The following is a 22,806-nucleotide window of genomic DNA, read 5'->3' as shown; positions in this document are numbered from 1 at the left end:
GATAGACGACCTGCTCGCGACGGTGCGGAAAGGACGCTGTCAGAGACTGCCCGGAGGTCCCAGCTCACAGAAGACCAACGCTAGCCAGCAGAACTGTACAAAGTCTTTATTGAAGTTTAGTTTCCATTTTCAAACCCTAGCGTGCGTCTCTACGTCTAGACCCTAGACCAGCGAAGCCTCGTCTGAGTCTCCGCCCCCTGTACACCAGTTTAAGACTCTAGCCTTACTCCACCTTCTACGTTTCTCCTTCCTCCTCTGGGTCCTACTACCCCCCTGGGTGCCTTCCTTCCTGGACGCCTCGGAAGCGGACCCTTCGGACTCCTCCCCCTCTCTTCGCCGGGCTTTGGGACCCAGCTCCCTCTCCGGGCTGCTCATTGCGCCCCCCTCTTGTACATTTGAACTTGGCGCGCGCGCGCGCGCTGCCCCTGACCTTCCTTTTGACCGTTTCCTCGCTCTCTGATGCAGGCGTGGCTAACCCTGACTCATGTCCTTCCGCTGACGGAAAGCTGCCTGCTGCCGATGTTTGGGACTCCTCCCCCTTACTGCTCTCCGGTGGGGAAGCTGGTCCCGATTTCCAGCTGCTGCTCTCTGAGTCCCCTCTGGCCCCTCCTTCCTGGGGTGTTCCCTCTGGCAACCCCCTAGCTCTGACCACGGGAGCCCCTTTCTGTGAATCCTCTGATTCGCTGGAGAGACTTAGAGACCTCGGACGGCTATCATCGCTGACCTCTCCCTCGGATTCCTCTCCCTCGGTCTCCAATCCCTCCCTTTCCTGTCCCTCTGCTCCTGAACCCCTGACATCCATCCCCCCCTCGAAGCCCCCCCTTCCCCCCTCCCCTCCTTCCGGTGTGGGTACTGGGTGCTCCGTCGTAGCGGGGGTGCGTGCAGGATACAGTTCGTCCCCCATGTACTCGTCGACCTCGCTCTCCTCTGCCTCCATCTCTCTGTCTCCGTGCTCGAACCCCACATTGTCCCCCAACACATCCATGTCCGTCTCGCCCCCCTCCCCCTCTTCGGGTGGTCCCAGCCAAGGACCCCGCAGCCACTTCCTGCGCCACTGCTCCTCTGGTTGATCGTCCCACCAATACGAGTGGTCTGAGGCAGACCCTGGTGGCGAACCCACCTGGGAGCTCGGGACTGGTGCCTGTTCCTCGTCCGAGGCGAACCCCTGGAATGTGCTGGCTGAAAGAGTGGGTGTGAAGAGCCAGTCGTCGAAATACTCTGCTGGCATGGGCCTGTGCGGGAAGATGGCATGAAACTCCTCTTTGAGCAGAGGCTCCTCCAAGGCATAGTCCGGTACCCAGCTGTTGGCACTGGCCGGGGTACCCTCTCTGGCTAGGAGATATTCTACTCCCTCTTCCCCCCATCTCGAGTCTAAAATCTCTGTGACCTCGTTGATGTGCCCCCTCCTAGGCGACCCCCCCTTTCTGGGCCCTTCTCTGAGCGGGTCTGGTGCTGTGTCTGGCTCCTGAAATCTATGAGGTGCTTTGTAGGGCGTGAGCACCGATCTATGGAACACCGGATGCATTCTGGAACCTTCCGGAAGAGCCAACCGGAAGGCCACTGGATTGACCTGTGCCTGGACTTGGTAAGGTCCTAGCTGCTTATGCCCTAGCTTCTTCTTCGCTAACGATCTGGTCGGCACTGCTTGCGCTGCTAACCAGACCCAGTCTCCCACCTGTATGTCTTCCCCAACTCTTCTGTGTCTGTCAGCCTGCATCTTGTATGCGTGCTTTGCTAGTTCTAACTGCCTCCTGAGTTGTTCGTGGACTTCCTGCAACTCCGACGCTAAGGCTTCCGCTGCCTGTGGCTCCCCCTCCCCCACTCTCTCTAAACCCGGGAAGGTTCTGGGATGCCTCCCGTTGTTGGCGAAGAACGGCGTCACCCCCGTCGACACGTGCTTCGTATTGTTGTAAGCGAACTCGGCGAGTGGCAGGTAGTCCACCCATGTCGTGGGCTGCTGATTGGCGTAGCATCTCAGGTACTGCTGCATGATGGCGTTGACCCTCTCCGCTTGCCCGTTGGTCTGTGGGTGTCTCGCCGACGCCAAATTGACTTTGACGTTCAGAATGCCCATCAGCTTCTGCCAGAAGTTCGAGATGAACTGTCGCCCCCGGTCGGAGAGAATAGACCGTGGCAGACCGTGGACTTTGAACACGTGGTCTATGAACAGTTTGGCGGTCTGCTCTGCCGTGGCTACCTTCGCACACGGAATGAAGTGTGCCATCTTAGTAAACATGTCCACCACCACTAGCACTGCTGTCTTTCCCCTCGAGCTGGGCAGATCCGTGACGAAGTCCAGGGCCACCCTCTCCCACGGTTCAGACGGTGTCTGCAGCGGTTCCAGCAGTCCCGCCGGCGGTTTGTGAACTGACTTGGCCCTTTGGCAGGTGTCACATCTCGAGACGTAATCCGCTACTTCCCCCCGCATCTTGGGCCACCAAAAGTCTCTGGCTACGAGTTCGACAGTCTTTTCTTTGCCAAAGTGCCCGGCGGTGGGAGCGTCGTGTAGCTGCTGCAGGACCCTTGCGCGGAGGTCGTCTCCCGGCACGTAGAGTGCTCCCTTGTGGAGGAGCAACCCATCGCGTATCTGGAACTCGTCGGCCCTCGCTGTGCCCCTGTGCACCTCCTCCATCTTGGCCCGTGCGAAGGGGTCTTCCCGCAGCGCGCGACGTACGGCGTCCAGGTCCACGGTTGCCGACGCGCATGCCCACGCTTCCGGTGCGAAAATGTGCTTGGCCGCCGACGGTGCCGCCTCCTCAAGGTATTGCGGCTTTCTGGACAATGCATCCGCCATCACGTTGTTGTCGCCTGGGATGTACTCTATCTTGAAGTCGAAGTCCGCGAAGAACTCTGCCCATCTAATGTGTCTCTGGTTGAGGAACCTAGCCGTGCGCCAGTACTCCAGATTCTTGTGGTCCGTGTGGACCTGCATTGTATGTCTGGCTCCGATGAGGAAGTGCCTCCATGCCTTGAATGCTGCATGTATGGCTAGCAACTCCCTGTCCCAGATAGTGTAATTCTGCTCCGACTTGCTGAGCTTCCTCGAGTAGAAGGCGCACGGCCTCCAGTCCCCCTGCTGGTCTTGTTGCAACAGGACAGCTCCCACGGCTCTGTCTGAGGCGTCTGTCTCCACCCTCATCGGTCTGCTGGGATTCACATGCAGCAGCTGCTCTTCGGACGCGAAGACACGCTTGAGTTTCTGAAAGGACTGCTCCGCTTGCTCCGTCCAGATGAATTTCTTCTTCTTGGAGCTGAGCGTGTCGGTGATGGCCGCTGTCTGCATGGCAAATCCCTTGATGAACTTGCGGTAAAAGTTGGCAAAGCCGACAAACCGCTGGACTTCCTTCCGATTGCGTGGGCTTTTCCAGTCCAAAACTGCGCGAACCTTGGCGCTGTCCATGGCGAGCCCCTTGTCCGACAACTTGTAGCCTAGGAAATCCACCTCCGTCACGTCGAACTGGCACTTCTCCAGCTTGGCGTACAGCCTGTGCTCCTTCAGTCTCTGCAGAACTTCCCTGACATCCCTCTCGTGCACCTCTCGCGATTCTGAAAAAATCAGGATGTCGTCCAGGAAGCATACGCACTTCTTGTAAAGGAGCCCCGCCAGCACGTGATGCATAAAGGCTTGGAAAGTGTGAGAGCCATTTTGTAATCCGAAGGGCATAACTCTGTATTCGTAGGTGCCCAGTGGCGTGAACATGGCCGTCTTCCACTCGTCGCCGTCGCGCATGCGAATCAGGTTGTACGCCCCACGTAGATCCAGCTTGGTGAAAACGCGTCCTTTCCGCACCGTCGCGAGCAGGTCGTCTATCTTGGGCATGGGGAAAGCTGAGGGCTTGGTTTTCGAATTTAAAATTCTGAAGTCCACCACCAGCCTCCGTTGGGGCGTGTCCCGCTTCTTCACAAAGAATACTGGACTGCCTCCCACCGCTTTCGACTCCCGGATGAACCCACGCTTCAAATTGTGATCTATGAACTCCCTGAGTTCTTGCAGTTCATCCTCAGACATGGAGTACAGTTTCCCAGTTGGCAGCGTCGCCCCCGGCAGGAGGTCAATCTTGCAATCATAGGGTCTGTGAGGGGGTAGCTTGTCCGCCTCCTTCTCGCAGAATACCTCCAAAAACTCCGCATACTTGTGGGGTACTGCTTGCAGCGTGCCCAACTGTAACTGCGGGTCCTCCTCTTCCCCTTCTGGGCTGGGTATAATGCAGTGTTCTGCACAGTAGGAGGAGCCAAAAGTCAGTTGGCGCTGGTACCAAGCCAATGCTGGGCTGTGCCTGTGCAGCCAACTCATGCCTAATACTACAGGCGTGTCCGACAGTTGGGTGACATTGAAGCTGATGACCTCCCGGTGATTCCCAATTTGCATCACCATCGGGGGCGTCTGCTGCACCACCTGCCCCCCTAGCAGTTCCCTGCCATCCACCGTGACAACCCTCAGGGGCAGCGTGGCTGGCAGTAACGCTACGTTGTGTTGTTGAATGAACTCCAGTCCTATAAAGTCTGCATTACTGCCAGAGTCAATTGTAATAGGCACTTCTAAGGTGAGTCCATTGGGCAGCTGGAGCGATGCGGTGAGCTGCACCACTGGTTTGGGCGGGAGGGGATCTGTGGGCTGTAAAATCTCTGGGGACTGCTTCACTGACTCGTCTGGCTGGGCCCCAGTGCCTCCGTCTCCAGCCAGACTTGGTCGTTTCCCTGCTGTGTTTCTCTCTGCTGAGTTGTTTCCAATACTGTCACTGACGCTGCAGTGTGCTTGTGGATCCTCTGGGGACACTCTTTCGCCATGTGCTCTTCACTCTCACATATATAGCACTTCCTGTTCCTTCTAGGCAGCTTCGGTTTTACTGCTCCCGGTGTTAAGGCTCTGGTAGCTGAGTGAGCCCTAGCACCGCCAATCTCCATCTGCTCGTCGCCCCCTCCCTGTGGAGGCGTGGACTGCGCACGCGCTGCCTCTCTAGGCAAGAGGGAGGGCACTCTCGCTGGTGTGCGTCCCCAACGCCCTTCTTCTTTGCTCCATGGGCGTTCCTCCTGCCTCACCCCAATCGACAACGCTCTTTCCACCACTTGCTGAGTGGTTGTGGGTCTCTCTCCCCGTGCCATCTCATCCTTGATTTGTGGGTTCAATCCCTCCAAAAAAAGGTCTCTAACTGGCGGAGAATCCTTATCCCAATTCAGCGCGTTGACCAATGCAAAAAACCGGGAATGATACTGCCTTACGCTGGCTTTCCCTTGTCTTAGCCCAAATATATCTTTCCGGGCAATGTCAATGTCTATGGTGGATAAGAAACAGGAGTCCATTGCTTTAATGAATGCATCTGCGCTTTGGAGCGCTGGATCATTATCCCTCCACAGATTGCGCAGCCATGCTTTCGCGTCCCCATGCAGATGAGACAAAATAAACCCCACTTTCTCCCGCTCATCTCTAAAGTCTCTATCCAGCAGCTTCAGCGCAAACAGCACATCTGCTCGGAAATTGGGGTACTGCTGCAAATTCCCATCAAAATGAGATACAATGCTGCCTCCTCTCTTCCCCAGCCCAATCCCCTCGGATCTGGGTCCCGGTAGCCCCTGCTTCACAAGCCCTTCCAACCTGGCTTGAAGATCTCTGCAGGCAGCTGCCGCTTCTTCCTCTCTCTTCCTGGATGCGATTATTTCAGCGCTGAGTTGTGTCACCGCTTCTTGCAGGGAAGCTATTTTCTGTTCTGTAGTCATCTCCCCTGACTTTTGTGAGCTCGCAAGGCACCAGTCTCCTGCCCTCCCTGCCTCGCTCCCGCAGCGATGCTTGAGGCGAAGAAAACCGATGAAACTTGAGACGAGGCTTACTGTCAGAGACTGCCCGGAGGTCCCAGCTCACAGAAGACCAACGCTAGCCAGCAGAACTGTACAAAGTCTTTATTGAAGTTTAGTTCCCATTTTCAAACCCTAGCGTGCGTCTCTACGTCTAGACCCTAGACCAGCGAAGCCTCGTCTGAGTCTCCGCCCCCTGTACACCAGTTTAAGACTCTAGCCTTACTCCACCTTCTACGTTTCTCCTTCCTCCTCTGGGTCCTACTACCCCCCTGGGTGCCTTCCTTCCTGGACGCCTCGGAAGTGGACCCTTCGGACTCCTCCCCCTCTCTTCGCCGGGCTTTGGGACCCGGCTCCCTCTCCGGGCTGCTCATTGCGCCCCCCTCTTGTACATTTGAACTTGGCGTGCGCGCTGCCCCTGACCTTCCTTTTGACCGTTTCCTCGCTCTCTGATGCAGGCGTGGCTAACCCTGACTCATGTCCTTCCGCTGACGGAAAGCTGCCTGCTGCCGATGTTTGGGACTCCTCCCCCTTACTGCTCTCCGGTGGGGAAGCTGGTCCCGATTTCCAGCTGCTGCTCTCTGAGTCCCCTCTGGCCCCTCCTTCCTGGGGTGTTCCCTCTGGCAACCCCCTAGCTCTGACCACGGGAGCCCCTTTCTGTGAATCCTCTGATTCGCTGGAGAGACTTAGAGACCTCGGACGGCTATCATCGCTGACCTCTCCCTCGGATTCCTCTCCCTCGGTCTCCAATCCCTCCCTTTCCTGTCCCTCTGCTCCTGAACCCCTGACATATATATATATATATAAATGTTGGAAACAAGCCTCCTTCTTCGGGAGAAGCTGGCAACTCTCCCAGGCTCCCGGCTTGGTGTCCGGTGACCTCCCTGGCTGCAATCCCCGCAGGATCCAGGCTAGGTCTCAATAGGCGACACTTCCCAGCGTGGGAAATGCACACCCCCTCCCTCCTGCTTCCCTGGCAGGGAAAAGAGATAGTCAGAAACGTCTGTTTACATCCTTTATTTCTGACTTTGCAGCACTACAGAAAACATGTCCGTTCACTTCAAAATCCAGCAAACGAGAGAGAGACTTCCTGTACATACGCAAGAGGAAGGTCTCATATTACACTCTTCACAAAGACTTTTCCAGCCTGTGAACTTCCGGGAAGCTTCTTTCCCACAGCTAGCCATATCACATGATGTCAACAAACTGGCTGTCTGCAACTGCGATAAGCTCATATTGTAACAATAAATTCCAACACACTGAGGAGCCTTTGCTGGAAGGCTGCGGGGCTATGCACTTACCTGGGAATCAAACTCACTGAACTTCAAAGAACTTCTGAGAGAATATGTATAGGATTGCACTATAAAGGCCTAAAATTTTGACCAAGACTCATGGGTTTGAGTCCCATGTTGCGTGAAAGATTCCTGCATGACCCTTGGGGTCCCTTCCAACTCTACAATTAGCGAAGTATACATCAATATAAAATAAAAATGTGCTTTTAATGAAAGGGCTTCTGCTGTGCTGTTTTTATTGCCATTATTTGGTTTTACAAGATTTTTATATGTATACACACACAGTTTTAATTCTATCAGTGTTTAATTGCTTTTTAATTGTAGATCCCCCACCCAGGTTTTAGCTTGTCTTCTTTTCATCCGTAAACTGCCTTGGGTCCCCATCAGGGGAAAAGGCAGGGTACAAATAAATGTATAATAATTATAATAATAATTTCAAACTGGGCATTTTTTGTTTTCAATATACAATGCTGGCAAGAGAGAAAGGCCACCCATAACTTAGAGTGCAGAGGTGAAACAAGCATATGATCCCCCAATGAGGGGTGTTCCTGAACCCCTGACAGACGCGTTTTCACCAAGTTGGATCTACGTGGGGCGTACAACCTGATTCGCATGCGCGACGGCGACGAGTGGAAGACGGCCATGTTCACGCCACTGGGCACCTACGAATACAGAGTTATGCCCTTCGGATTACAAAATGGCTCTCACACTTTCCAAGCCTTTATGCATCATGTGCTGGCGGGGCTCCTTTACAAGAAGTGCGTATGCTTCCTGGACGACATCCTGATTTTTTCAGAATCGAGAGAAGCGCACGAGAGGGATGTCAGGGAGGTTCTGCAGAGACTGAAGGAGCACAGGCTGTACGCCAAGCTGGAGAAGTGCCAGTTCGACGTGACGGAGGTGGATTTCCTAGGCTACAAGTTGTCGGACAAGGGGCTCGCCATGGACAGCGCCAAGGTTCGCGCAGTTTTGGATTGGAAAAGCCCACGCAATCGGAAGGAAGTCCAGCGGTTTGTCGGCTTTGCCAACTTTTACCGCAAATTCATCAAGGGATTTGCCATGCAGACAGCGGCCATCACCGACACGCTCAGCTCCAAGAAGAAGAAATTCATCTGGACGGAGCAAGCGGAGCAGTCCTTTCAGAAACTCAAGCGTCTCTTCGCGTCCGAAGAGCAGCTGCTGCATGTGAATCCCAGCAGACCCATGAGGGTGGAGACAGACGCCTCAGACAGAGCCGTGGGAGCTGTCCTGTTGCAACAAGACCAGCAGGGGGACTGGAGGCCGTGCGCCTTCTACTCGAGGAAGCTCAGCAAGTTGGAGCAGAATTACACTATCTGGGACAGGGAGTTGCTAGCCATACATGCAGCATTCAAGGCATGGAGGCACTTCCTCATCGGAGCCAGACATACAGTGCAGGTCCACACGGACCACAAGAATCTGGAGTACTGGCGCACGGCTAGGTTCCTCAACCAGAGACACATTAGATGGGCAGAGTTCTTCGCGGACTTCGACTTCAAGATAGAGTACATCCCAGGCGACAACAACGTGATGGCGGATGCATTGTCCAGAAAGCCGCAATACCTTGAGGAGGCGGCACCGTCGGCGGCCAAGCACATTTTCGCACCGGAAGCGTGGGCATGCGCGTCGGCAACCGTGGACCTGGACGCCGTACGTCGCGCGCTGCGGGAAGACCCATTCGCACAGGCCAAGATGGAGGAGGTGCACAGGGGCACAGCGAGGGCCGACGAGTTCCAGATACGCGATGGGTTGCTCCTCCACAAGGGAGCACTCTACGTGCCGGGAGACGACCTCCGCGCAAGGGTCCTGCAGCAGCTACACGACGCTCCCACCGCCGGGCACTTTGGCAAAGAAAAGACTGTCGAACTAGTAGCCAGAGACTTTTGGTGGCCCAAGATGCGGGGGGAAGTAGCGGATTACGTCTCGAGATGTGACACCTGCCAAAGGGCCAAGTCAGTTCACAAACCGCCGGCGGGACTGCTGGAACCGCTGCAGACACTGTCTGAACCGTGGGAGAGGGTGGCCCTGGACTTCGTCACGGATCTGCCCAGCTCGAGGGGAAAGACAGCAGTGCTAGTGGTGGTGGACATGTTTACTAAAATGGCACACTTCATTCCGTGTGCGAAGGTAGCCACGGCAGAGCAGACCGCCAAACTGTTCATAGACCACGTGTTCAAAGTCCACGGTCTGCCACGGTCTATTCTCTCCGACCGGGGGCGACAGTTCATCTCGAACTTCTGGCAGAAGCTGATGGGCATTCTGAACGTCAAAGTCAATTTGGCGTCGGCGAGACACCCTCAGACCAACGGGCAAGCGGAGAGGGTCAACGCCATCATGCAGCAGTACCTGAGATGCTACGCCAATCAGCAGCCCACGACATGGGTGGACTACCTGCCACTCGCCGAGTTCGCTTACAACAATACGAAGCACGTGTCGACGGGGGTGACGCCGTTCTTCGCCAACAACGGGAGGCATCCCAGAACCTTCCCGGGTTTAGAGAGAGTGGGGGAGGGGGAGCCACAGGCAGCGGAAGCCTTAGCGTCGGAGTTGCAGGAAGTCCAAGAACAACTCAGGAGGCAGTTAGAACTAGCAAAGCACGCATACAAGGTGCAGGCTGACAGACACAGAAGAGTTGGGGAAGACATACAGGTGGGAGACTGGGTCTGGTTAGCAGCGCAAGCAGTGCCGACCAGATCGTTAGCGAAGAAGAAGCTAGGGCATAAGCAGCTAGGACCTTACCAAGTCCAGGCACAGGTCAATCCAGTGGCCTTCCGGTTGGCTCTTCCGGAAGGTTCCAGAATGCATCCGGTGTTCCATAGATCGGTGCTCACGCCCTACAAAGCACCTCATAGATTTCAGGAGCCAGACACAGCACCAGACCCGCTCAGAGAAGGGCCCAGAAAGGGGGGGTCGCCTAGGAGGGGGCACATCAACGAGGTCACAGAGATTTTAGACTCGAGATGGGGGGAAGAGGGAGTAGAATATCTCCTAGCCAGAGAGGGTACCCCGGCCAGTGCCAACAGCTGGGTACCGGACTATGCCTTGGAGGAGCCTCTGCTCAAAGAGGAGTTTCATGCCATCTTCCCGCACAGGCCCATGCCAGCAGAGTATTTCGACGACTGGCTCTTCACACCCACTCTTTCAGCCAGCACATTCCAGGGGTTCGCCTCGGACGAGGAACAGGCACCAGTCCCGAGCTCCCAGGTGGGTTCGCCACCAGGGTCTGCCTCAGACCACTCGTATTGGTGGGACGATCAACCAGAGGAGCAGTGGTGCAGGAAGTGGCTGCGGGGTCCTTGGCTGGGACCACCCGAAGAGGGGGAGGGGGGCGAGACGGACATGGACGTGTTGGGGGACAACGTGGGGTTCGAGCACGGAGACAGAGAGATGGAGGCAGAGGAGAGCGAGGTCGACGAGTACATGGGGGACGAACTGTATCCTGCACGCACCCCCGCTACGACGGAGCACCCAGTACCCACACCGGAAGGAGGGGAGGGGGGAAGGGGGGGCTTCGAGGGGGGGATGGATGTCAGGGGTTCAGGAGCAGAGGGACAGGAAAGGGAGGGATTGGAGACCGAGGGAGAGGAATCCGAGGGAGAGGTCAGCGATGATAGCCGTCCGAGGTCTCTAAGTCTCTCCAGCGAATCAGAGGATTCACAGAAAGGGGCTCCCGTGGTCAGAGCTAGGGGGTTGCCAGAGGGAACACCCCAGGAAGGAGGGGCCAGAGGGGACTCAGAGAGCAGCAGCTGGAAATCGGGACCAGTTTCCCCACCGGAGAGCAGTAAGGGGGAGGAGTCCCAAACATCGGCAGCAGGCAGCTTTCCGTCAGCGGAAGGACATGAGTCAGGGTTAGCCACGCCTGCATCAGAGAGCGAGGAAACGGTCAAAAGGAAGGTCAGGGGCAGCGCGCGCGCGCCAAGTTCAAATGTACAAGAGGGGGGCGCAATGAGCAGCCCGGAGAGGGAGCCGGGTCCCAAAGCCCGGCGAAGAGAGGGGGAGGAGTCCGAAGGGTCCGCTTCCGAGGCGTCCAGGAAGGAAGGCACCCAGGGGGGTAGTAGGACCCAGAGGAGGAAGGAGAAACGTAGAAGGTGGAGTAAGGCTAGAGTCTTAAACTGGTGTACAGGGGGCGGAGACTCAGACGAGGCTTCGCTGGTCTAGGGTCTAGACGTAGAGACGCACGCTAGGGTTTGAAAATGGGAACTAAACTTCAATAAAGACTTTGTACAGTTCTGCTGGCTAGCGTTGGTCTTCTGTGAGCTGGGACCTGCGGGCAGTCTCTGACAATATATATATATATATATATAGAGAGAGAGAGAGAGAGAGAGAGAGAGTGTGTGTGAGAGAGAGAGAGTTGTAAAGTATTTTGTACTTCTTTGATTTTACCAACTGAGGGATTGATATAGGCACAAAAGGCCTTATGATCTTCAGATGGACAGGAACTCCGTTGAACCTGTGTGAGTGGTGGAATCTAAAAAATGAAAACACTTTAAAAAAAAAAGGTGTTTTGAAGAATATATTGAATTTGCCATAACCTCACAATTGCCATCTAGTGTCACATTTGTATAATGCACCTTAAACACTTCAAATGTTATATTTGCAGCCGTAGAGTTGACTCTGGTGTCCTGGGCAGGGGTGGTTGGGATCCCAGGGTAAATATAAGGCGCAAGATCTTCTAGCACCACAAGTTTTTGCATGCAGTGGTCTCTATGATAAGCCAGTCATGTGTTGTGCTGAGACTTATAGTTTAGGGGCAAACTACAGTTCCCATGATTCTTGGGGGGTGGAGTCATGTACTGTAATGTTATGCCATGTCCACAGCCACTAACCGCAACAAAGAGGAATACTTTCTGGTGAATTTTCCTTAAATTGTCTCTTCTCAATTATATTTTTAGCATTTCTCCTGAAAATTTTTTATTGATTTGACATTTGTTTTAAATACAGAACGTAATCTGCATTTCATCCAGTGTTTAATCCAGAAGCTGGCCAGTTTGGTGGAAAGATTAGCAGAGCAAATATTAGCACTGCTCGATCCAAGGAATATTTGGAGGCTTTTAAACCAAGCCCGGTCAGAGAGCAGATACTGTACGGTGTGAAAACCCCTATGAAGAAAAAGAGAAAGGTCAGAGCACTTTCCATTGGGAGTTTCCCAGTTTGGGAGAGAGCAGGAAAGCAAAGGTCTTTTTGTAGTCCAACCCTCTGCAAGGGAAGAATCTTTTTGCCCCTCAAACCCAGGTCTTTGAGATGGAAAGTCTCCTGCTCTACAGACTGAGCTGTCACAGTGATTTTCGGCGTCTGGGCATGCGCAGAAGCAATTTCCAGAGCCGCAGACACACACAGATGCGATTTCTGTGGGAGTGATCTGGCCCATGGCCTTGCCAACCCCTGGGTTAGGGTTAGGATTTTGTTAGGGGTAGGGTTCCCTTCTTGCCAGGGAACTCTGGGAACATGGGGCTCAAAGGATGGCCCTGAGATTAAGAGTCTTGTGCTCTGCCCAATGAGCTATATGGATTGATTTAAATAACAAACACTATTTTTTATTATTTAATAATTTACAGTGATGTAAAATAAAGGGCAATATAAATAAATAAATAAATAAATAATCCCTCAACTGCCAAAACAAATGGTCTTGTAGCACTGTAAAAACTAACAGATTTTGGGGAAACTTTTTTAAGAGGGGGCCTTGGTGAGTGCTAAGAGGGTGCCATGGAGTCCACGTGCCACCCTGGGAACCTCAGTCTGGACCCTAATGATGAAGCGAATCACCAGTCCCTAAATAATGGGAACACCATATGTAACATTAACCCCACAAGAGAGGTTGGTCTTTGTTCTCGGCTGGGAGCAGAGCGATTGAGAGAGTGAGGAGGTGCAGGCACAGTAGGTGAGAGATCCTCCCAGGTTGTCCTTGTTACAGTTCAAAGGCCTGGGACGTGCCTCCTTCGCATCCAGCTCACCAAGGCCACTTTGCACGACACCCACCTCCCAAAGAAGAGAATTACAGAGTCTCATGTGCCTTCCATTTCGGGAGAAACTTCTCAAAGGAATATTTGCTCCCTTACAGGTTAACGGGTGACCTCTCCCTTCTGTTTTAGCTGATTCTGGAAAAACAAAACACTATGGGTAAAATTTTCTGTCCTGGATTGTTGATATTCTCCTGTGTTTTGGCAGGTGAGCTCGTCAGAGTGTTAAATAAATTTATCCCAGCAACACAAATGAGGGATGTGGTTATTTAGCAAACACAGGGGAGTTTTCCTATTTGTTCCTATTTCCTATTTGTTCTTTGACTGTTTGTGCATTAAATTGTGCAAAGATGTGATTTCTCCAGGCCAATGAGACATGGCCTGGAGAATGTGGATGGAGGAAAGTTTTTCTCCCTCTCATAATGGTAGAACTCATGGAGCTGGACGCTGGAAGATTCAGGACACATCAAAGAAAGGAAGTACTTCTTTACAAAGCGCACATTATGGAACTCCCTGCCACAAGAGGCAGTGGTGGCCACCAACTTGCAACTTCCGCTCAGGATTTTCCCCAGGGTAAGCCCCATTTCAGCCAGCATACTTTGCACCCTCCTCAAATGCTTTGGCCTGGTTGGGAGGTTTCCTGGTAACCCCCTCCCTTCCGGTGGTGCCAATGTTCCCCTGGCCTCGAATGCCCCCTTGACCGGTCACCGCAACCCCGTTCATCTCCACTGTCGCCACAGTCCTCGGTGCGGGCAGGGGCCACGCAGCTGCTTGGCAGGCACGGCTTGCCTGGGGTGCAGCTCCAGGGACTTGGAAATGTTGGGACGGTTAATGAGTTGCCTCCAAGCAATCTATCTGGTTGGTCAGGTTTTGGGGAGGCGGAAAATAAAGCTTTACTTTGGGGGCCACAGTTCATGAACTACACGTTGTCCAGTGCCACACTCGCCACCGAGGAGAAGGTCACCTGCGCTCTTGACATGCTCCAGATAAGGAGCCGGCCGGGGAGGGCGAGGAGCCCAAGACCTAACTGGAAAGCACTGTGGACTCTTCCGGTGTAGGCCAGCAGGGGGCGCCAGGTGCCTGAGGATGAGGCAGGGCTTCGCCACAGGGGACAATGTGGTTGCCGTGGCTCAGCTCCACAGGGAAGCTTCCGTTGAGTCCTGCACAGGAAGGGCGGAGGGGTGAGGAACCAGGCGTCATCTAGCCTGGCCCCTGCAGGTGGGAACCATAGTTATATAAACAGAGGAGATGGGACCCGGGGGTCATCTAGCCTGACCCCTGCGAGAATTGCAGAATGACATCTCATCTCAACTGCTCTCATTTTTATCAGTCAGCTGCCAGGAATCCCAAAGGGGGACGGGAAGCAGGGCATCAGTAAATTTCATGATAAGAATGGTATTTCATTATGCTGGCCCTACCAGGCGGGTCAGTGGTCTGGAAATCAATAAATAATAATTATATGATAGCACCACGATATGTCCTGCAGCTTAGAAATGTACGGAATTACGACAACTGTGCCTGGTGGCATTTCCTCCACACAGGGAAAAAGGCCAAGTACATGGCTCTGCTCCTGTTGGTTTTCCGACCAGTGCCCCAAGCTTACCTTTCTCAGCCATACTGTACCAGGTGCGGAGTTCACAGGCTGTGGCTGCGTCACTCATGGTCAGGGAGCGGAGTCAGGCGGCTTGGTTCGCTGCTCCGAGGTGCTCATGTACCAGCCTGGTTGGGGGGTGCCAGGTCAAAGGGGTGCTCTAACTGCTAAGCAATGCTTCTCTGCCTTTCAAATGAAGCAAGTTTACCCTGGTCGGTGCCCAGAATGTGGTTGAAGGGGGAGTCGGGGCCGCACACCCAGCCTCTGCCCCACCCTGGGCACCACCAGTACCCAGACATGCTGACATCCTCCCAGCTGCAGGCGGTGCCTTCAAAGTCGCAGGCCAAGGTGACACTTGGCGGTTCCAGCCCATTCCGGTAGCCTAGAAGGAGAAGGAATCAGGCGCCCTGAGCAAGCTACAGTTCCCAGAATTCAGGACACCAAGTGATGTTCCTCCCATGAGCTACAGTTCCCAGAGTTCCCTAGAAAAAGAAATGGGCTTGGGAACTAGATCTGTCAAGGGATTCGCAACCCTCAACACCCAGAGCAAGCAATAGTTCCCATGGTGCTTTGGGGAACATCGTGGGAACTGTAGTTTGTTCTGTTTCCCAAAGAGACCCTCTCAGAGTTATAACTCCCAGAGTTCCCTTGGGAAAGGTTGTGCAGAATATTCTCTCCCCCCATAGGAAACTACAGTTCCCAGGGTGCTTTGAGAGATGCCGTGATGGGTTAAATACTATCTGCGAGGGGAATTGAAGCACATCTCCCTGATTCCTTTGGTGACGCCAAAACTAGTGTCAATGGATCTTGTCAGAGCAATCCCAGCAGTCGCAGGCAAAGTTGCAGGCGCCAGCACTTGGCTTCCTGGAGGCTCCCCAGCTAAGAAACGGAGGCCCAGCTAGGAAAAAAAAGGGGGAAGTGCCATTAAAAGGAGAGTAACAGTGAGAGAGATAGGGAGCATGGGAGACATGGAAGGGGCATCAAGAGGCATCTAGTCCAACCCACTGAAAGGAAGCTCAGAGCTATAATTCCCAGGACTTCTTTGGGAAATGAAAGAGGGAAGAGAGAGAAATAAAAAGCACAGAGAGAGGGATGGGATTCACAGCCCCCCCCTCACCCCAGCCCAGCAGGGCACCCCTCAGGCGCGCCGTCCTCACAGCAGCACCCAGCAGGCCTTCGCCCCCACCTTATCTGCAAGCCGGCAGGGTGAGGGGGGCCAAAGGTTGGCAGGGCGGAGGCCCCTGTACCCCAAAAGACGCCCAGGGGGACAGAAGCCCACCTTGTGGGGCTACCCTGGCCTCCTAGGCGCTTCTTCTCTCGGGTGGAGCCTCCCGTGCCAGTGGCAGTCTACCTGGGCAGCTCCTGAAGGAGCTTAGCGCTCAGGGAAATGCTGCAAGGAAGAGAAGGAGGAGGAGAATAAGGATAATACTGAGGATAATGATAACAGCAGCAGCAGCAGCAGCAACAAACCAGAGAAAGGCCAAGGCCCCTAAGGCACTGTTGGAACTCCTCCCTGAGGGGATGGGGGGGGCTCCACCCTTCCTTCTCCACAGGGACCCCTAACGTCTCCTGGGACCCCTCAAGAGATGAGGCGCCCACCTCACAAGGGAGACCAGTGCCACAAAATGGCCAGGCTAGGCCCAACTGCCCTCAACCAATATGGCGGTGGTGGCATGTCTTCATTTGCCTCTCCTCTGGTGGCGCCTCTTTCCGGTCACTCTGCCTTCATCCAAAATGGCCTCCTAGGACCCCTAGGACACGTGCACAGCAGCAACATCAACAATAAAAACAGCAGCAGCAGCAAACAAACATTTGTGAGCCAAAATGGCGACGGAGGTAGCAGCCTAGCCAGAACCTCCTGCCTTCAATTAAGCTTTTAATTAGGTTTTAGCCATCTTCTGGCCCTATGTTTATATTTTTAGTTGTCATTTTGTTTTCTTTGCTTTTAGCCTAATGGTTTATTGTTTTAATGTTTTATTATCTACTGTTTTAATGTTTTATTATCTACTGTTTTATGGCTCAATTCGATTTAGCGTAAGAAGGAACACTAAAGAAGGTAGACTGCAGTCTTTGCAACTAACACACAGCTTTCATCCATTGAACATAAGGTCCAGTCATGGCCGACTCTGAGATTGCGCACTCCTCTCGCTTTATTGGCCGAGGGAGCCGGCGTACAGCTTCCGGGTCATGTGGCCAGCATGACTAAGCCACATTTGGCAAACTAGAGCAGCGCACTGAAACACCATTTACCTTCCCGCTGGAGCAGTACCTATTTATCTTACTTGCACTTTGACATGCTTTCAAACTGCTAGGTTGGCAGGAGCAGGGACCGAGCAACGGGAGCTCACCCCGCTGCTAATTATGCCTGCTAGAAGGAAAAAACGAGGCATTAAGAGCCAAAACAGCATATCATATTTTTCACTCTGTAAGACGCACCAGACCACAAGTTTTTGGAGGAGGAAAACAAGAAAAAAAATATTCTGAATCTCAGAAGCCAGAACAGCAGGAGGGATCGCTGTGCGTGAAAGAAGCAATCCCTCTTGCTGTTCTGGCTTCTGGGATAGCTGCGCAGCCTGCATTCGCTCCATAAGACGCACACACATTTCCCCTTACTTTTTAGGTGGGAAAAAGTGAGTCTTATAGAGCAAAAAATACGGTAATTGGGACTCACAATTCCTCCAACGCAGAGAAGCGGCAGAAAGCCAACACCTTCATTCCTAGCTCGGAAACAGAGCAAATTGTGAGTAATGTTGCTGGGGGAACCCTCCCCCACTCTAAGAAGGAAGGAGATGATTTCACCCAGAAAACAGGAGTAGGAGGGATCCCCCCCATCCCAAATGCTGACCCACCCATGTCTTTAGAACAAGACAAATAGAGGAACTTGTTTCCAGCAGATTCCAGATATATACCCTTACCAAGAGATTTATATGATGTCAGCGGAAACTATGGTCTAATTAGTTCTTCAAAGACTGAATGAAATTTTCACCAAAATAACTAATATAGAGGAATACTTGGATAATTGCCCTCCCTCTATAAATGCCCAAAGGGCTAAAAGGAGGATTAGACACAACTATGCCAGCGAACTATCAGTACAAGTCATGGATGAAATAAAGCCTTGCCAGGTCCTCCAAGTGAACCAGATAATGCTTGAGATTCATCAAAATGAGTACAAGTGGATGAATCGCAGGTTAATTATGACGTCCTTATCTCAGCTTGTGACCTGCCATTACCAAAAAGTAGATCTAAAAAATTTCCATTTCCTGCCCAGCATAAGAAACATCACACACCTATTTATGACTTTTAGATTGACAGCTCTTCCATCTCGACTTATGGAGATGAAAAACATTTTATGGCGGTCTCACCTTCTTTACCTGATAAGGGTTTTCAAGGATGAGACAGTGAGGCAGCCAGTCCCCGGCAGAGAACCAAAGCAAACGCCAATAAGAAACAATACCTGCACGAAGGAGGAAGATAAACCCGTGAGTTTGGAATTAGAAGAATTAGAAGAACTGAAGAGGAGATTATTGAGCATAAAGAGCATAAAATCTCAATTGAGCATAAAATCTCAATTCAAAACATAAGGACATTATAGCTCGGAACACTATATGCCCAATAGCCCTTCATCTCGAGGAAAGACGACTATGCAATTCCCTGATCTTTCCCCAAGCGATAGCGATGGAGAAGATGAACCTGGCAACTCTGACACTCTCATGGCAACAACTTCTAAAGAACTTCATGTCGCAGATAGATTGCTGAAACCAAGCACCCAGGCTATACTCGGGCCTTTGCCTAATACTCCTAAAACTTACAAGAATGACTCACCCAAAGGGTGAGATAGGACGGACGGAGTCTCTGAACATGAAGCGGCTCTCTGCTGGCTAGTGACCTCCATTTTACAGCACATGCCTCTTTAATACTCCCAAAGGCACAGAAAGAGTTAATAGCCTGGCTACCTTATGAGGGAGAGAGGGATTGACAGTTAGTGGACCAGTGTGGGGCTCCCCTCGCTACCTGGGGTGTGGCTGGATGGGTTTTACCTATTGGGGATGTTTGTCCTGCTGATTTTTCATCTCAATATCATACCTTTTCAATTTGGGAGACTTGGCCCAGGGATGTTATGTTATCATTCCTCTACAGGGGAGGCTAGCGTGGGGTCTGGGATTGCCACCGTCAAAGGGCAAGGGAGGTACGGCAGTGGGGGTAAATATTATCTATGAAGGATTTTGAGATGCGATGATGCTCGAACCCCTTCCAAGCTACGCCCCATCCCAAGGGACATGAGCAGGGATTATCCACCTCCGTCATTGGTGCTGTGCAATGCCAGGTCCATAGGCAATAAAACTGCCACCTTGCGAGACTTATCTCGCTGGGGGTTGACCTGGCTTGTGTGACAGAGACCTGGGTGCACGAAGGCGAAGTATTCACCTTTTATGAGATGTCACCACCAGGTTTCTCCATCCTCCACCAATCGGGGACTGTGGGTCGGGGGGGAGGGTTAGCGTTGTTAATCCAGAAGGATTGCTCTTTCAGGGCTCTGCCATCACCATCAATCTCCAGCATTGAATGTGCTGGCCTAGTGTGGGGCACAAAGGAGAGCTTGGCTGTCTGGCTGGTGTACCAACCACCAGTAGCCACCCTGTCAGGCCTGTTGGATGTGGTGGCAGGCTGGGTCTTGGAGGTTTTGGGGGACTTCAATGTCCATGCTGATGCCACCCCCTCCTCACAGGCTCTGGACCTGGTGTCTTCCATGGCAATATTAGGGCTCTCACCACATGCTGGATTTGATTTTTGGTGCGGGTATAGTATGATTTTTGGTGAGGATCATGTCCTCACTTGTGGAAGTGCCATGGTCTGATCACTACATTCTGAAAGCCAGGATTGACTTCCCGCCCCCACCCCGCTTGGGTGGTGAGCCTATTTGGGCTTGATGTATTGATGTAATGAGGCACAGGATAATGTAAAATTACAAAAGGGACAAGATAGGGTTGACCCCTGTCACTGTTATTGTTTATTTTAGTTACTGTTTATTTTATTGTTTATTGTATATTTGTATTAGAGACCCTGGCAAGGAACAAAAGATCTGATGAAGAAATAAAAGGTATAACAGATGGGTGCACAGCAAATAAAAGGAGATCATTTGCAGATGACCTTGTAGGAAACCTGTTGGCGAGTATACCAAATATACACAATATCTGAGGTCGGACAGGTGGCAGGATTCAAGTTAAATAAAAATAAAACAAACCTACTGGTGAAAAATATGACAGAACAAAATAAAAATGAGCTACAAGTAGCAACACAATTGATAATTGAGGGGAAAGGGGAAGGCATGGCTAACAGTCAAGAATATAAATATTTTTAAGGATAGGTATGTAACAACGTGGAAAGAGATAAAGAAATTACGGATGTCTGGGGAAGGATGAATTTATCACTTTGGGGAAGAATTTCAGTTATGAAAATGAATGTACAGTTGTCAGGGGTTCAGGGACAGAGGCACAGGTGAGGGAGGAGATGGAGAGCGAGGGGGAAGAATCCCAGGACAGCGAGGAAGAGGATGACAATGACTTGAGGGATTCCATGAGTCTTTCAAGTGAATCGGAGGATTCCCAGAAGGGGGCGCCTGTGGTCAGGCCAAGGGGAGTCACAGGGGGGACTCGTCAGGAGCAGGGGACCAGCGGGGGAACCCAAAGTGGGAGCTGGGAGTCGGGACCGGCTTCTCCGCCAGAGCGCAGTGAAGGGGGTGGAGATTCCAGAGTGACAGGGGAAGCAGGTCCGAAAGCAGAGAGGGAGGGGAGATCGGAGCAAGACATCGTCCCGGAAAGGGAGGGGAGTAGTGCAGGGAGTAGTGTAACTGTCAAGAGGAAGGTTAGAGGTTGCGAACGCGCGCCAAGTTCAAATGTGGAGGCGCGCGGAAGAACAGGGAGCCCGGAGGAGGAGCCAGGTCCCAAAGCACGCAGGAGGGGGGAAGAGCTGTCTGGGGATTCCGCGTCAGGGGAATCCAGGAGGGGCGAAACCCCAGGGGGCAGGAAGACCCTGCGGAAAAGGAAAGAAAGGAAGAGGTGGAGCAGCACAAGCCTCTTAAACTGGTGCAGAGGAGGGACTGACTCAGAGGGGACTTCAGCGGTCCAAGCATAACAGACGTGGGGCTGCGCGCCTCGGCTGTGGAGCGTACAATACACTGCAATAAACATCTTTGTATATAAACTGGACTTGGCGTTGGTCTCTTGTGAGCTGGGACCTGGGGCAGCCCTGACAACAGTATTGCCAAGAATGTTATTTTTATTTCAAACAATACCTGTGGTCAGTGGAGCTTCAAACAATGGCAAAAAGATGTATCTAAATTCATCTGGCAGGGGAAGAAACCAAAGATTAAATACAAACTATTAACAGATAGTAAAGAAAGAGGTGGCTTCTCTCTGCCGAATTTGAAATTATATTATGAGGTGTCATGTCCCTACTGGCTATAGGAATGGATAACTTTTTAAAAATACAGATATTCTAGACTATGAGGGTCATGATAGCAGATAGATGCACATCTAAGGTATGAGAAGACCAAAGTGCATAAATGGTTTTTGAAACATTTGGTAAAAAAAGCAATTTATGGGGAAAATATAAAAACTTGTTGGAGCAGAAGACATCATGGTGGCTTTCCCCAGGGAAGCGATATCCCTGAGAAAGACTAATGCAAAAAATGAATGGGCAACCTATAGAGAGTTGCTTATGGAAGTAGAGCAACAATTGAAATTGAAAAAGTTTTGAGGATATAAGACAGTAACAGACTGGTTGCAATATCAATTAAATGATGTGTTTAAAATAGATAAGAAAATTGGATTCAGTAAAGAAATTTCAAGGTTTGAAAAATCTTTAATGGAAAATAATGTGGTTACTTTCTAAAATGTATAAATTGTTGCTAAAGTGGCATACCAAAGATGAAAAAGTTAAATCGGTAATGATATATTTGGCACAAGATATTGGGCATAATATCCAATTTTCATCTTGGGAAAAATTATGGAGGGTTAGAACTGCTTCAAATGTTTGTTGGAAATGCAAAGAGAAAGAAATGTGGTGGACAAAAGCATTCTGAGAAATGATTTATAATAAATTGAAAAAAATGTTTAAAGTAACGTTTGCGAAAAATCCAGAGTCTTTTATTAGGTGTTAAATAGTGGGTAGACATAGCAGACAACACAGCAATTTCTCCAAAGCAGCTCTTTATTTGTAAGCTGGAACAGAACAGAATAGCAAACAGCTCAGCCGGCCTGCTTTTATAGGCAGCCGGCTGTCAACATTGTAGCAACAACAACCCAGGGTTTCCCGCCTAAAGTAACTGATGTGGATCTGTGTGAATACTATATACTATACACGATACTCCAGGTGGCCAGGGTGAGAACTTCAATACATAACACCAGGTATTTTAGGTGCAGAAATTCCAAAGGAGCAGAAATGACTATTTATGTAGGCGATGACAGCAGTGTGGATACTATTGCAAAGAAGATAAAGTCCTGAGCAGAGATGAATGGTTGATATGGCGAAATTGGAAATTGACTGGGAAAATCAGAAACCAGGAAGAGACTAAATTTAAGAAAGAATAGGAAAAAATTATATTGTATAAGCTACTAAAAACTTTAGCAGGATTTGAGAAATGCTTGTAATGTACAAAAAAAATGGTAGAAAGATTATTTTTATATTAAAAAAAGAGGTAAAATACTTTCTTTCTTTCTACGTACTTGGAACGCAAAACAACCTCTTTTGCATAGTTTAGACTTATTACACTTTGCTATTTGTGGGTGAATGAACAAAGAAAGAAAAATCAAAGCTGATTCATCCACTTTCTATTGCGATGGAAATAAAAAACACCTATGCATGAATTGGGCTGATAACAAAGATTTCAGTGTGGGATTTCTGGGTGAATGTGCATTCTAACCCCAAAAACACCAATTTGAAATAACCCCAATCAGAGCTTTAACATCTACTTTTATGCAGATGGAACCCAAAACGCCTTTTTGCTTTGGTTGGGGGTGATTCTGGTGCACACCCAAACAACACCATGCCAATTGAAATAAGCGCAATCATAGCTTATTCGTCTTCTTTCCACGCATATGGAAGTGAAAAGACGGTATTTTGTTATTTTGGTCTCATTACATACCTTTTGCGATGTTGC

At 51.3% G+C, this 22,806-nt stretch overlaps 1 long non-coding RNA gene across 1 annotated transcript in view; it reads right to left on the bottom strand.

Annotated features, from left to right (window-relative positions):
* Positions 1 to 22,345, bottom strand: part of LOC144327721 (uncharacterized) — a 75,918-nt gene extending 53,573 nt beyond the window's left edge. Inside the window, exon 1 of the long non-coding RNA XR_013392782.1 lies at positions 14,661 to 22,345. This is a non-coding gene — a long non-coding RNA (uncharacterized LOC144327721). The remainder of the gene's footprint in view (positions 1 to 14,660) is intronic.
* Between the last annotated feature and the right edge of the window lie 461 nt (positions 22,346 to 22,806).

The sequence above is a fragment of the Podarcis muralis genome, chromosome 5, assembly GCF_964188315.1.
Source record: "Podarcis muralis chromosome 5, rPodMur119.hap1.1, whole genome shotgun sequence".
NCBI classification, from domain to species: domain Eukaryota; kingdom Metazoa; phylum Chordata; class Lepidosauria; order Squamata; family Lacertidae; genus Podarcis; species Podarcis muralis.
Note: the sequence above shows the minus strand (reverse complement) of the source record. Positions and strands in the feature narration are given on the sequence as shown.